Raw genomic sequence first — 15,900 nt, 5'->3', positions numbered from 1 at the left:
GCCTTAATATTGGATCTCACTGGAGTTGCCCCCAGAGCTGCTGAGAACAGAATGAAATGAAAGTACCTAAGGTTGAAGATGCAGTGTATGTATGGGTGTGTGTGTGAAATTTTTCACTTGACCTACAGATTCTTTTCCCTCCTGAATAAATCATCAAGCCTGTTCACATTTCTGATTAAGGTTCTGACAGCAGACGATAATAAAGACAATTGAGGTGTGAGACGTGTGATATGGAGCTGAAGAAATTGGTTTCTATAGTTACTTCGCTGATTTCATGCAATTTTTAAGGATCTTTGTGCTAAATAAAAGTGATTTTCTGAGCAACCTTTTCCCTTAACTGTGCCTCTTGAACTATGAAATTTGTTATTGCTCAACATTGTTGCAGTTGGCTCCTAGGTGCAGCAGCAGCAGGTTATTTATGAATGTTTTAAAGGCTCTTATTGTTTGGATTAATGTAGGAATTGAGGCAAAACAACTGGAAATCTAGTAAGATTCTTAAAATCAGTGTGGTGTGTTTTCATTAACATAGAGAAGGAAAATACATGAACTTTAGGTGGAATTTCAGAATTGGGACAGGGAGCGTTGGAAAGGGAGAACACTTTAAAAAGTTGAAAGCAGAAATATTTTATTTTCAGCAACAAAATATTCCTCATACTAATATCTTTCCAGTGGAAAATGTATCTAGAAATGTGAGAACTGTACCTATAATCTTTTAAGCAAACCTGGCATGAGGATAGATTATTTAGGGATGGGCAACCTACTGTTGCTCTGAATCATGGGTATCCCACCTTGTTTTAATTAAGGACTGACTAGATGCTTATCTTCTAATTGCATTCCCTTTTTGGAAAATATGCAACAGAAAGCTTACCCTTTTAACCTTACCCTGCCTGTCCTCCTTCATAAACCTTCATGAGCATCTGAATCTTAGATTAATTTTTCCTTCAGCTTTGTATGAGATGGTTTTGTTTTTGTTTGCATTTTATTTTAGTATGTTGTTTAATAATTCCCTAAGGGATGAATAGGTGGACAACATTTTTCAGAGAAAACTGTGGGAGGAAATGTACCCCCCCACCAAAAGAAAAGCCTCTTTTAATGAGAACAGGTGGTAGCAAACCTGTGTTTTTCTCTCCCTTTGCACCTCCATTTATTTCTTTTTCCAAGCAAGGATAAAGGAACTCAATATAATTTCTTTCCGAAATATTTTCCAAGTTTTCTAGTTGCTTCCTATCATAAATCCTCTTTGATCAAAAAAAGGAATCAAATACATTGGCCCCTTTCTAAGAACAGAGCTGCTCTGTATTGCAAATGTTTGGTGAAATTCTAATATTGTCATTTTTTTGTCATCCTCCTGCCCCTTCTAAGGGGTTCTAGTTCAGAATCAAGCATGCAGTGACAGTGTATTTTGTTTGATTGCATAAATATTGCCCATATCTTAATATAGAGTAGGACTGTTTGCTTATATGGTAATTTGTGAGGTTAGCATTTGGGATGCACTAATCACCATCATGCTGGTATAAACTATGATGCTTTGGTTTGTGAATTTTTGGTATTTGGCTGTCTGAGAAGTTTTCTTTGTTCATTTGTGAAAATTTTTTTAGCATAGATGCCTTATGCGTACTTGTTTTAGAACTGATTTGTTTTCCCTTTTGAGGTAACTACCTACCTACCTACCAGGCTTGTCATAGGAAAGAATAAAAGATTACTGGCTGTCTTATAAATGCAGATCTTCAAAGAACTGTTTAAAGAAGCTGTAGGCTTTATTTATGCTGAGAAATGTTTCAGCAGTGGTGTTTTTCATGTGAATATTAAATCAATCTGAATCCCCATCATTCACAATCTTAATCCATATTTGCTTTCAACTGTTAAGGGCTAGAATTTTTAGGCCAGGCGTGGTGGCTCACACCTGTAATCCTAGCACTTTGGGAGGCTGAGGTGGGTGGATTATCTGAGCTTAGGAGTTCAAGACTAGCCTGGGCAACATGGTGAAATCCCATCTCTACTAAAAATACAAAAACTTAGCTGGGCATGATGGTGCACACCTGTAATCCCAGTTACTCAGGAGCCTGAGGCACAAGAATTGCTTGACTCTGGGAGGCAGAGGTTGCAGTGAGCCGATATGGCACCACTGGACTCCAGCCTGGGCGATAGAGTGAGACTCTGTCTCAAAAAAAAAAAAAAGAACTAGAATTTTTTTTTTCTTTTGAGACAGAGTTTCGCTCTTGTGCTCAGGCTGGAGTGCAATGGCGCAATCCACAATTGCAACCCCCATCTCCCGGGTTCAAGCAATTCTCCTGCTTCAGCCTTACGAGTAGCTGGGATTACAGGCATATGCCACCATGCCCAGCTAATTTTGTATTTTTAATAGAGACAGGGTTTCTCCATGTTGGTCAGGCTGGTCTTGAACTCCCAACCTCAGGTGACCTGCCCACCTCAGCCTCCCAAAGTGCTGGGATTACAGGGGTGAGCCACTGCACCCAGATCATTTCTCCTATAGTTTTTCTTTTCTCTAATAAAGGTTTAGAGGCTGTTCATCTTTGCATTCCAGATGTAAGGACAAATTGTGTTAAAATGGACAAGTTTTTATAAAAGTGTCAAATAATTACTTTTCATTCCTCCTATCAACTTTTTTCAATTTTGTCATTCTCTTTTGGCACTTAAAAACAGACTGCCTTTGGGTTGGCCATTAGCCTACTCTCACTCCATTGAGGAAGTTTCTGCTGCGTAGTGCTCTTATTGACCTAACAGGTTATCTGTGTATTTGAAAACCAGATGATATGTCTATGGATATTCCTGTAATTCAGATGTTTTATTTTCAACTTAGGGCTGTCTTCTTTCCCTTTCTCTGTTGCCTAAAAAAACATTATAAGCATCCTCTCTCTTTTTCTCGCTATTATAACTTTATATTTTCAGTACTAGCCCTTTCAAATTCTGAAATTTTTAGAATTTTTCTAGATACTTTTCCTAAAATATAAGTACTGGGATTCTTGCATTTAACCATCTCTTTGTGAACTTTTTTTTTTTTTTGAGAAGGGTCTCGCTCTGTCACCTTTGCTAGAGTGCAGTGCTGTGGTCTCAGCTCACTGCAGCTTTGACCTCCTGGACTCGAGCAGTCCTCCTACCTCAGCCTACCAAGTACTGTAGCTGGGACCACTGGTACATGCCACAACACCCAGCTAATTTTTAAATTTTTTTGTAGAGGTGGGGTCTTCCAGTGTTGCCCACGCTAATCTTGATTTTGTGGCCTAAAGAGATCCTTCTGTCTCAGTCTCCATAAGTTCTGGGATTACAGACGTGAGCCACTGTGCCCTGCTGAAAATTTTATTATAAATAGATTACTAATTGCCAAACTCTAACTTCAGACAAGCAGGCATATTTTTGTTTAATGCAGCTGCAAACGTGTATGAAATGTGTGTTGTATGTCCTAGATTAAAATCTAGCCCTCACTATTTTCTTAGCCCATCATCCAGAATTTTGTACAGCTGGCTGTCTGACTTTGCAGTTCAAACATTTTGATTTAATTGTTATATATTTTGTGACCCTTACTTCCTTTTGGATTTCTTCTTTCTCCTTTGGGAAATGTGTGAGTTCAGTGCATCTGTGCAGAGGGTGAGACAAAGAATTCATTTACTTTCCTTTTAACAATTCCTAGCATTCCACTTTGATTTGTTATCGGATGGTGGGGGACAAAAAAGGAATTCAAGACCTGTTGTATGTTTGCTTCACAGTGCAACCTGTAGGAACTAGGCAAAAGAATAAATACTAAATGATTAAAATGCAAACCAGATTAGAAACCATGTGTCCTGAAGTTTTGGGGATTTTTGTTTATAGAAAATAATAGGTAATAAAAACTCAGTTTTTACAAGAAATAAAATACTGAATCATAAGGCTCATTACAGATTACAAAATATTTAGGTATGAGAACTGCACGGTATATTTTTAAAATGAAATTTGAAAATATGTGACGTCAATGAAAGGTGATAGTTAAGACAAACTATTAAATCAATTTGTATTTAAGCTTCATGCAAGTTCTATATGGCCAAAACTCATGGAATACTAGACAGGAACATATGAACAAATGAAATCTGTCATTAACAGTACATTCTAGCAATCAAATTAATATAGCAAGGGAAGACATTCTTAAAAGACAGGTTATAAAGAGCTTGTATTGTATATGACAGCAGAGAAACAGATTGTACGATTTCAAAGCATTGATAGTCTAGGACAGTGGTTCTCAAACTTTGGCATGCATAAAATCATCTGGAGAGCTTGTTAAACTACAGATTGCTAGGTCCCACAACCAGAGTTTATAATACTGTAGCACATCTAGGGTAGGACCTGAAAATGGGATTTCTAATAAATTACCAGATGTTGTTGCTATTGCTGCTGCTACTCTGCAGATCACACTGAGAATCATTGGTCTAGGATGAGAAAGAAGCAGGGCTTTGAAATGCATCCCTTTTATTTCCCCACTAACTAAATGGTCAAAGTACTGTGATTTGGGAACCTGAGATTTGGCCTCTTGAACAACCATAGTACATTTGTCATCCAATTATCTTTCTGTAGGTTCTCCTGGAACCATGAAAGCTCCACTAGGTTTCCTTCATGGATATTTTTACAAGATAACTTTAATGGTGGTATTTCTTTACTGGTATACCTTAAATGGAAAAGAAAATATTAGAGATTCACAAGAAGATTGCATGCATACTTTATTTTGATGTGTAGGATCTGTGTGTTTTGAGAGACTTTTCTCTTAGTAGAAAAATGCCTATTTAAAAAAATATAGCATTGAACTGGAAGTAAAGTGTCTTGGATTCTAGATTCAGCCTGCCATTATCAAATGCTTGCTTTGGGGAAAGTTACTTTAATTCTTTGAACTTACCTCTGTTTCCTTGTATTTAAAATGAATTCAATGATACCTGTTCTTCTTATAATACAAGATTGTCATAATTTAGGGGAAAGTGAGGCACAAAAGAAAAAATCAGTAGCTTAAAAACATTAACTGTAGTAACATTTAAGATAGATATTATCATGCTCTTAGATTTAGATTTGAGAGACCATGAATATGTTATTTCTTTCCTTCCAGAGGACTGGAAAGAAAATGAGAAGATAAAAGAGTGTAAGGGTGATAACTGAAAAAAAAAAAATGATTGTAATATAGAATAACTGTTGCACATTTATATTTTACACAGTTTATAAATCAAATGGTATTGCTTTCAGTTAAAGAGAGCTGTCTAATTGAGATTATGAGGAGTATAACATTTTTTGAGGAAGGTAGGGATGGATGAGTAGGGTTAATCAGCAAGGCACCAGAGTTTACATATCAAATTCCAGGAATCTCAGATGTTCTGGACAGTGTCTTGGTATCATAATAACTTGCCTTAGTGGTTGGGAGGAAAAATCAGATTCTAAACAGTTTGATTTGGTGGGATGACTGCCTAATAGTTGTATTTAGGGCTTAAAAAAAGATCTTATATTTCTGCTGTGGTATCCTTGAAGTTTAGATAAGGTGGAATAGTGATTTTTAAAAAAAATTTGCGACTTGGCCAGGCATGGTGGCTCATGCCTATAATCCCAGCACTTGGGGAGTTGAAGGTGGGCCGATCATGAGGTAAGGAGATCTAGACCATCCCGGCCAACATGGTAAAACTGCATCTCTACTAAAAATACAAAAATTAGCTGGGCATGGTGGTGCACACCTGTAGTCCCAGCTACTTGGGAGGGTGAGGCAGGAGAATCGCTTCAATCCAGAGGCAGAGGTTGCAGTGAGCCAAGATTATGCCTCTACCCTAAAGCCTGGCAACAGAGTGAGACTCTGACTCAAAAAAGGAAAAGAAATAAAAACTCACATCTTGTTTTTTAGGTTCCTTTGGCTCAAGATTCAGCTGTTAAGGTTTAGTAGTTTTTATTATTTTTTTTCTGTTTGCTTTGTTTATTTTAGGATTTAACTTTGCATTCCCTGGTAAACTTGATCTTTTTAGTAATGATTCAGATGTAATTATAAGCATTGTTAAGAATTTTAGAGTTAGATCCATGAAATTTTCCAAAGTATATCTAATTTAATTTAAATTTTTACTATTTAAAACATTTCCATTGTTTGGTGTTAGGGTTTTATTGTTACCTTTATGTCTACTTAACTTTCATTGTGAAGTCAACAGGATGCTATTCTTAGTTCTTTGTATTCTGGGTTCAAAACCTGGTATGATAAACTTTGTTTCTCTTATTTCTTTTGATTTTTTCAAACATTTCTATTTGGTGTTATGATTGTTTTCATTGCTACCTAAGCGTGAGAAAGAAACATATTCTTTGATTTCCCATATTGTCTGTGTCATAACTATCTAGATAAATTTGGTTCTTTCTGTTAAATGAGCCCCTTTTCCTGTCCTTGCTGTTAGCTAATATGAAACGTGGTTTATTCATTCTTCAGCTAGCACCTCTGGTTCTGCTTAATCTTTTGGTTTCTGTTTTCAATAATTTTTAGTTTTCCTTTTATTTTTGAAAATTATGTGCTTAGCATCAAGAAGTACCTCTATTGACTTTACCTTTGAGTACTTGTGTGATCTTCAAGGTAATCTCTTAATGTTTTTCTGGGTCTTGATTAAAGGCTGTACCACCATGAGTTGTACTTACAAATGAGGAGATGAGTACTGAACACCAGGAATACAATAATCTTCAATTACTGTTGCTTAGTTGCCCTCTAGGGCACTATCTTGAATTTTAGAGACTTCTACTTCCTATCAGAGAGACTGTGAAAAGAGAAATGAAGGCTTTTTTCTGCCTTTTCCATTAGCCATAAAGGCAATAGTAAGCATATTCTTAAAAGATAACCTGCCAAACCTGTTTGGTCTCTTTGGAACAAGGTGTCTGTTGCCGGTGTTAGTGAGCAAGCAAGCTTACATTTTATTAAACAAAGACTAGTTGGGATATTATATAATAGAAACCAATTGTCAGAATTCTGGCTAAACTATCTTTAAAAAGTTCCAGTTAAAACACTTCATATTTTCTCTCCCACTGAATATAACTATAAAATCTGGACAGAATGCATGGAGCAGCTATTTGAGGACACTGAAAGGTAAATAGTAAACAGATTGGAGAAGAAGATAAGAATTCAAATATTACTTGAACTGGTGGTGAGGTTGCTGTCCTCCATTCCCTACCCCCATTTTTTCCACTGCTTAATTCTGGAACTGGGTACAATCACAGAAGTGTGTGGAAAAGTTGGCCAAAGTGCCAGCTTTCTGGCCAGAAGGAGCTCCAGAGAACTAGAAATTACTGAGAAGATGACAGAGAGGGAGGAGCTCAGGAAAGCAACCCCATGTGATTGTGTTAAACTCCTAGACCTGCTCCTGAACTACACGTTTGTCATATGTGGATCTTATTCTAATGAGCATACCAAAGCCTTTGAGAACTGGATCAACAAACCACCACCAGGTCCCAGATTGACCACTGGGGGATGCACATGTGGGGCAGATCCAATTAGCATTGTGAAAGCTTTGAAAACTGAGCTGATGTCATAGCCACAGACCACAGAAGTCACATTGGAATCTGTGGCTTGAACCTGTGTTGCTGCATGCTAAAAACAAAGGTATTAACATTCTCTGAAGGATTTCTAGAATACCCAGGGTTTCATAACGTAAAACAGTTAACATAGGTTTGAACTGTACAGGTCCATTATATATGGATTTTTTACAACCACTTGTGGATGGAAAATACACTGTTTGCAGGATGCGAAACCCACATATGTGGGGGGCTGACTTTTCATATACACGAATTCTGAAGGGCCAACTGAGAACTGAATATATGTGGATTTTGGTGTACTTTGGCATCCTAGAATCAATCCCCCTTGTATACCAAGGGACAACTGTATTCAAAATATTCAGGATACAATCCAAAATTACTTGACATGAAGAACCAGGAATATCTCAACTCCTATGGGAAGAGACAATCAACAGATACCAGTCCCAAGATAACATAAATGTTGGAATTATCTGACAAAGTTTACTATAAAAAATGCTCCAAGAAGCAATTATAAACACTCTTGAAATGATTGGAAAAGCAGAAACTTCCAGCAAAGGGCCAGAAAATAAAATGGAAATTTAGGAACTGAAAATGACAATAACCAAAATAAAACACATTCAGCTGAATGAGCTGAATAGCAGGATAAAATGACAGGAAAGAGTCAGTTATCCCAGTCAGTAAACCCAGGTTCAACTCACATTATAGTCAATCTCTGAAAACTATATAGATTTAGAAAATAAAAATCTTGAAAATAACCAGAGAAAAGGACACATGTCAATAGAAGAACAATAATTGCAATCACTAGATTTCTCATTAGAAAGCAAATAGATGACATCCCATCTGAATTTGAGCAACTAAAAAAAGAAAAAAAAAGGAAAAAGAGAAAGCAAATAGAAAAACTGTTTTGTCTTAAAGGAAAAAAAACCTGTGAAGATCAGAAGAAAGTGGCAAAACATTTTTAAAAGGAACTGTCAACCTAGAATCCTTTACCTCATGAAAATACCCTGCTGGAATGAAGGTGAAATAAAGACATTTTCTGGTAAAGAAAAAGGAAGAAAATTCATTTCCAACAAAGTTGCTATAAGAGAATTAGGGAATTATTCAGAATGAAGTCAGATAACACCAAAGGGAAACTGAACTTCAGGAATGTAGAAATGGAAAATATAATAGGCTCTTCTGCTTTTGAATTAAAGTATGTTTAATTGAAAGCAGATTTGAGGGCTGACATTGGCAAGATGGCTGATTGGAGAAGCCAGGTGCTTGTCTCTTCCATAGAAAAGGACCAGGCAATGAATAAACAGATAGGATTTGACTAGAATGTCAAAGAGAGTGCCACAGTGCAGCGGGGGAATGGAGACACACACACCTGTGATGATTAGAAGTCCAGGAGGGCAGCAGGAGGGTACCTCGCATCTGCAGTCCTGTCTTTCCCACCTGGATTGGATCTGGAGTCAAGAGAGACTTCCCATTGCAGGGAAAAGGCAATCAGAATATCCCAGCCAGCCCCCATTGCCACCACAAACATGTACAGTCCTTACTACAGGAGAATCCCTCAGTCCTCAAAAGCTCTGAGCTCAGCTTAGACAGCTACCACAAATTCACACAGCTGCATTGCCCCCAATTAGGAACACTAAGGTGCGCACTGCCAAGCTCCACCCCTGTGAGCCAATCCGCTGCACCACAGCACCATTTTGAGAACAGAGCCACTTCTGGAGTGTGCCCGTCTCAAGGAGTCAGTAGGCACTGCACCTCTCCAGCACTGGGGCTCCATCCACCTTCATTCCACCAAGTCCACACTTGTGGCTGAATGCCAGAACCCCAGCAGCATGGAGCCTGGGCCCAGGATTGGCTGTGATGGTCCTGCATAGAAGAGAAGCCAACTCCTGCCGCCTTCACTTCCAGCTAGAAGAATAGTCTGGCAGTCCTACCCATGGTGAACCTGTTCTTGAGCTGGCCAAACTGCTGCATGCCTGCCCCTTAGTGGGAGAGGCCTTCAAGCCTCTGAGCAGCTGACAGACTTTTGCACCAATGTTGTGGCTACATGCCTGTGCTCAGGGCCTGAGAAACAACCCTGCAGTGTCCTACCTTCCGCAGATAAGCTGCTGGTCTGCCCAATAGCCCTGTGACCACAATCAAGGTCTGAAAAGCAGCTCCACTGGCAGCCAGACTCCAAGGCCCCCTGAACAACTGTGAGCCCACATTTTGGGCCTGAGAGACTGAGCCATCCTAGCAGACATGCCTTCAGGCCAGTCAGGCAGCTGTGTGCCTGTGTTTTGGGCAACAGGCTGCTCCTTGCAGACATGTCCTTGGGCTGGCTGAGCAACCATGTGTATGGCCTCCTGGCCAGAATAAGAGCCCTGTAGCCCAAATCCAAGTCCCAAGTTGGCGGACCCACCATGTGTGTGTATATGCCTCTGACCTGAGAAACAGCGCAGTAAGTCCACACCCAGCAAAACTGCACCACCTCCACCACAAACTCAGCCCAGGCCACTGAGACATTTGCATATGTCACTAGTATGGATTACAGCTGAAGAAACTACACTACTGTGTCCACCTAGAACTCAACAAACTGGTACCCCAACACCCATTCATGTAAGTAAATCTTTCTCTGTGAAACCTGCTCCATAAAATTGGAAGAGGGACTTTTCTACCACATGAATGGAAATCGATGTAGGGATACATCAAACATGAAAAACCACACATAAACATCAATGGAAAGGAACACAGTAATTTTCCAGTAACAGAGGCTAATCAAGAAGTATATAAAATGCCAGAAAAAGAATTCAGAACAATAATCTTAAGTAAGCTCAGTGAGATATGGAATACTGATAGACAATCAGTGAAATCAGGAAAACAATTCAGAACTTGAATGGATAAATTTTTATTTTTATTTATCGCTTTTTGAGACTGAGTCTTGTTGTGTCACCCAGACTGGAGTGCAGAGGCGTGATCTCGGCTTACCGCTGCCTCCTGGGTTCAAGCAATTCCCTGCCTCAGCCTCCCAAGTAGCTGGGATTACAGGTGCCTGCCACCACACCTGGCCAATTTTTGTATTTTTAGTAGAGATGGGGTTTCACCATGTTGGGTAGGCTGGTCTTGAAGTCCTGACCTTGTGATCCACCTGCCTAGGCCTCCCAGAGTGCTGGGATTACAGCATGAGTCACGGCACCCAGCTTTTATTTATCTGTTTTAGAGACAAGGTTTTATTTACTCTGTCACTCAGGCTAGAGTGAAGTTTCTTGAGCATAGCTCACTGTAACTTTGAAGTTCTGGGTTCAAGCCATCCTCCCACCTCAGCCTCCTGAGTATCTGAGACTAGAGGCATGTGCCACCATGCCCAGGGAAGTCAATGAGAAATTTAATAAAGAGATAGATATCATAATAAAGAACCAAACAGAAATCCTACAGCTGTAGAATTCAATGAATGAAATAAAAAGTACAATTGAGACCTTCAACAATCACTATACCAAGCAGAAGAAAGAATTTTTGAACTTGAAGAGGTTGAAGCAACACAGGCAGACCAAAAAAAAAGAATGAAGAATTATGGGAATTCACAAATTAAAAAATTCTTATTAGATTAACAGTGGATTTCTCAGCAGAAACTATACAAGCCTGGAGAGAATGGGATAATATATTCAAAGTACTGGAAAGGAAACTTAAAAAAAAGCCAGCCAACAATATTATACCCAGCAAAACTATGCTTCAGAAATGAGGGAGAAATAAAATGTCTCACAAACAATCAAAAAAATAAGAGAATTCATCATCATTAGGCTGGCCTTACAAGAAATACTCAAGTGAGTTTTACATCTGAAAGTGAAAAAATGATAACTACCATCATGAAAGGATGTGAAGCTATAAAATTCACTGGTAGAACCAATACACAAAAGAGAAATAGAAAGGAATCAAACCTTATCACTTCAGAAAATGACCCACCTATAAAAATAAACAATAACAGATGAAGAAAGGTACAATGGATATACAAAACCACCAGAAAACAATCAATAAAATGACAGCAGTATGTCCTCACTTATTAGTAATAATCATTTGTGTAAACAAATGTAGTGACTGGGAAATTTTTTCTTCTGCAGTCATACCTCACTAGGTACTAGTCCATCCATACTGGAGAGACACTTTACAAATGTAATAAGTGTGTCAGTGCCTTTAGTGAGCATTCAGACATTACTAAATATCAGGAAATCCATAGGGGTGAGAAAAATCTTACAAATATAATAAAAGTGGTAAGTCCTTGTCTTGGCAATCAAACTTCACCAGACGTCAGATAATGCATATTGAAGAGAAACAAGCTGCAATGAATGTGGTAAGATCATCAGTCAAAATTTACACCGTGCATGACATCAGAGAACTTAACCAACATCAGAGAAACTTTCCAAATGTGATGAGTGTGGCAAATCCATAATCATTTGTTCAAGCATTAATCTACCTCAGAGCAGCCATACTAAAGAGAAATCCCATAACTGTAATATATGTGGCAGTGGCTTCTTCCAGACCTCAAAACTCTCTAGGCATTGATATACATGTCTTTGAAGCAACCAAATATACAATGTATATGCTAAGAACTTGACCCAAGGATCAAACTGTTTAATAACAAAGGATTTTATTAAAAATAAATTCAACTTAATTTTAGATTCAGGGGTACACGTACAGGTTTGTAATATGATTATATTGCATGATGCTGAAGTTTAGGGTACAATTGATCCCAGCTCCCAGGTAGTGAGCATAGTACCTAGTAGTTAGTTTTTCAGTACTTTTTTTCCTGTCCCTTCTTTCCCCTTCCAAAAGTCCCCAGTGTCTATTATTGCAATCTCAAAGGATTCCGATTGACTACAAATGCAGTAAGTGCATACAGCTTTTTGTTAAAAAAAAAAAAAAAAAAATTCAGCAGTGTTCCTGTACATCATGAACTAGCTGAAAAAACAAAACCAAGAAGGCAAGCCCAGTTAAAATTGCTGCTAAACAAACAAACAAAACAACCTGGTAATAATTTAACCCAGGAGATGAAAGACCTGGGCAAGGAGAATTATAAAACACTAATGAAAAAAACTGAAGAAGATCCAAGCAAATGTACAAACATCTCATGCTCATGGATCAGAAGAATTAACATTGTTAAAATGACCATGCCACCCAAAGCAATGTACAGATTCAGTGCAGTCCCTATCAAAATACCAAGGTCATTGTTCACAGAAATAGGAAAAATTTGAAAATTCATATGGAACTGCAAAAGACCTCAAATAGCCAAAGCCATTTTGAGGAAAAAGAACAAAGCTGGAGGCATGACATTCTCAGACTTCAAAATATACTACAAAACTGTAGTCACCAAAATAACATACGACTGACATAAAAACAAACATAAACATAGACCAATGGAACAGAATAGGAATTCAGAAGTTAATTGAGGTGTCTATAGTCAACATATTTTTGACAAAAGTGCCAGGAACACACAACAGGGAAAGCGTGTTCTCTTCAAAAAATGGTGCTGAGAAAAAGAAATCCATAGGCAGAAGAATAAATGTAGACCTCCACCTCCTGCCTTATTCAAAAATCAAGTCAAAATGGTTCAAAGATCTAAGTGTAAAACCTGAAATTATAAAACTACTAGAAGAAAACAGGAAATGCTTCAGGACATGAGTCCAGGAAAATATTTTATGAATAAGACCTCAAAACCACAGGCAACAAAAGCAAAAATAAACAAATGGGATTATATTAAATGAAAAACTTTTGCATAGCAAAGGAAACAATCCCCAGAGTGAAAAAAAATAAAAAAAAAACTACAGAATGGGGCAATACGCAAACTATTCATCTGACAGTGGATTAATATCCAGAATATACAAAGAACTGAAACATGTTAACAGCAAAAATCAGTCTGATTAACAGATTGGCAAATGAGCCAAGTGCAATGGCTTATGCCTGTACTCTGAACACTTTAGAAGGAAGAGGTGAGAGGATCCCTTGGGGCCAGGAGTTTAAGATCAGCCTGGGTAATATAGTGAGACCCCCATCTCTACAGAAAACTTAAAACTAAAGGTTAGCCAGGTATGGTGGCATAAGCCTGAAGTTCTAGCTACTTGGGAGGCTGAAGTAGCATGATCACTTGAGCCCAGAAGGTTGAGGCTTTCGTGAGCCATGATCATGGCACTACATTCTATCCTAGGTAATAGAGTGATACCCTGTCTCTAGAAAAATAGAATAAAAACAAATGGGCAAATGATTAGAATAGACATTTCTCAAAAGAAGACATAGAAACAGCTAACAGGTATAGGAAGAAATGGTCTATGTCACTAATCATCAGAGAAATGAAAATTAAAACCACAACTAGATATCATTCGACGGCAAAGATGGCTATTAGCAAAAAGATAAAAAATGAGAAATGCTATTGAGGATTCAGAGAAAAGGGAATTCTTAAACACTGTCAGTGAGAGTGTAAACTGGTATAGCTAGCTACTGGAGAATGGCATGGAGGTCCCTCTTAAAACTGCAAATAGAACTACTATATGATCCAGCAATCCCATTACTGGGAAAGAAAAAGAAATCAGTATATCAAAGAGACATCTGTATCCCCATGTTCATTCAGCACTATACATATTAATAATTGCCAATATATGTTCAATAACAGATGAATGGATAAAGAAAATGTGCTATAGATACACAGTGAAATGCTATTCAGCCATAACAAATGTTAAGTAAAATAAGCCAGGAAAAGAAAGTTAAACACTGTACGTTTTCACCGGTCTGTGGAAGCTAAAACAAAGTTGGTCTTATAGAAGTAAAAAGGAGAGTAGAGAATAATAGAGGATGGAAAGGGTCTGGCAGAAAGGGAGATAGGGAAAGATTTGTTAAAGGGTACAAAATTACAGCTAGATAGGAGAAATAAGTTGTATAGCACTGTAGAATGGCTATAGTTGATAACTTATAGTTTCAAGTAGCTACAGCGAGGCTAGTGAATGTTCTTAACATAAAGATATGATAAATATTCGAGATGATGGGTTTATTAATTACCCTCATCTGATCACTGTATATGTATTGCAGCATCACTAAGTCCCCATAAATATGTACAAGTATGTGTTAGACTTCATAAAAATTAAATTAATATTTAGTAATCAGCTATAGTTTTAAATATAAATGCAAATAAAGGTTTAATGAAATACACATGACTTACATAAAAAATGATGATTGGTGAAATTCATTAAGGATAAATTGAGATTTACCATATACATGGATTAGAAAAATTAACACCAGAGATTTTCAGTGTACGTACATGTAATATATAAGACAACTACAGCAAAATGTGGAGGATAAAGAGCCATGTATATGGCCAAGGTTTTTAATATTCCACTTGAAGTGGTAAAGTTTTGAAGCTGAGTGGACTGAAAATTTAAGTATGTATATTGTAATCCCTAGAATCACCACTAAATCTAAAAAATTTAGAGATAATGAAAAATATAGTAGATAAATTAAAATGTTAAAAAGTTCAAATAACTCTAAGTAGAAAAAGGGAAATAGAAATGAAAACCAGGGAACAAACAAAATAAAATGATAGACCTAAATCTAATAATTAATTGTTGCATGAAGTATAAATGGTTCAGCTGTACCAATTAAAAGATAGAGACTATCAGAATGGATTAAAAATCTGTAATGGAACTATTTCTTTATGCAACTCAAATCACAGCTAATAATACAGGTAAGCTAAAGTAACAAGATGGGAGAAAATGCTTATATTAGAAAAGAATAAAGGTTTCAAATCAATAATTTGAACTTCTTCCTTGAGAAACTGGAATAGGAAGAGCAATATAGATGCAAAGCAAGCAGAAGGAAACACGTATCTTTGAGTGCCAATCAATGACTTTGGAAAAAAGTTGCTAAAAGCTGGTTCTGTGATCAACAACATTGATGACTTTAGTAAGACTAAGAACGGAAAAAATAAAGACAAATGACTAATACCGCTCTGTTGCCCAGGCTGGAATGCAGTGTTGAGATCTCAGCTCACTGCAACCTCTGCCTTCTGGGCCCATGGAATCTTACCCCCAGACCTCATCTTCCAGAGTTAGGATTCCATAAGCCCAGGAGGTGAAGGTTGCAGTAAGATGAGATCACACCACTGCACTCCAGCTTAGACAACAGAGTGATACCCCTCTCCCCAAAAGCAAATATAACGAATAACTGTGCATAAGTTTGGCAAGTTAGATAGATTAAATGACCAATATCTCAAAAAGCACAAACTATCAAAACTTAGCCAAGATGAAACAATTCTGTAATCTTTTTAATTTTTTTACTTCTGTAATTGTTAAACAAATTGAATTTGTAATTAAAACCCTCTAAGAGAGATATTGGCACAGATTTTTAGTAAATTCTAGCAAACACTTACAGAAG

The 15,900-nt window shown here is 37.5% G+C and overlaps 1 protein-coding gene across 4 annotated transcripts in view; it reads left to right on the top strand.

Moving 5' to 3' along the window:
• Positions 1–15,900, top strand: part of TAF4B (TATA-box binding protein associated factor 4b) — a 157,989-nt gene that overhangs the window by 108,753 nt on the left and 33,336 nt on the right. The gene's annotated exons all lie outside the window — the stretch shown is intronic.

This window comes from Cebus imitator, unplaced genomic scaffold, assembly GCF_001604975.1.
Source record: "Cebus imitator isolate Cc_AM_T3 unplaced genomic scaffold, Cebus_imitator-1.0 Scaffold12, whole genome shotgun sequence".
Classification (NCBI taxonomy): Eukaryota; Metazoa; Chordata; class Mammalia; order Primates; family Cebidae; genus Cebus; species Cebus imitator.
This window is presented reverse-complemented; position numbering and strand designations above follow the sequence as displayed.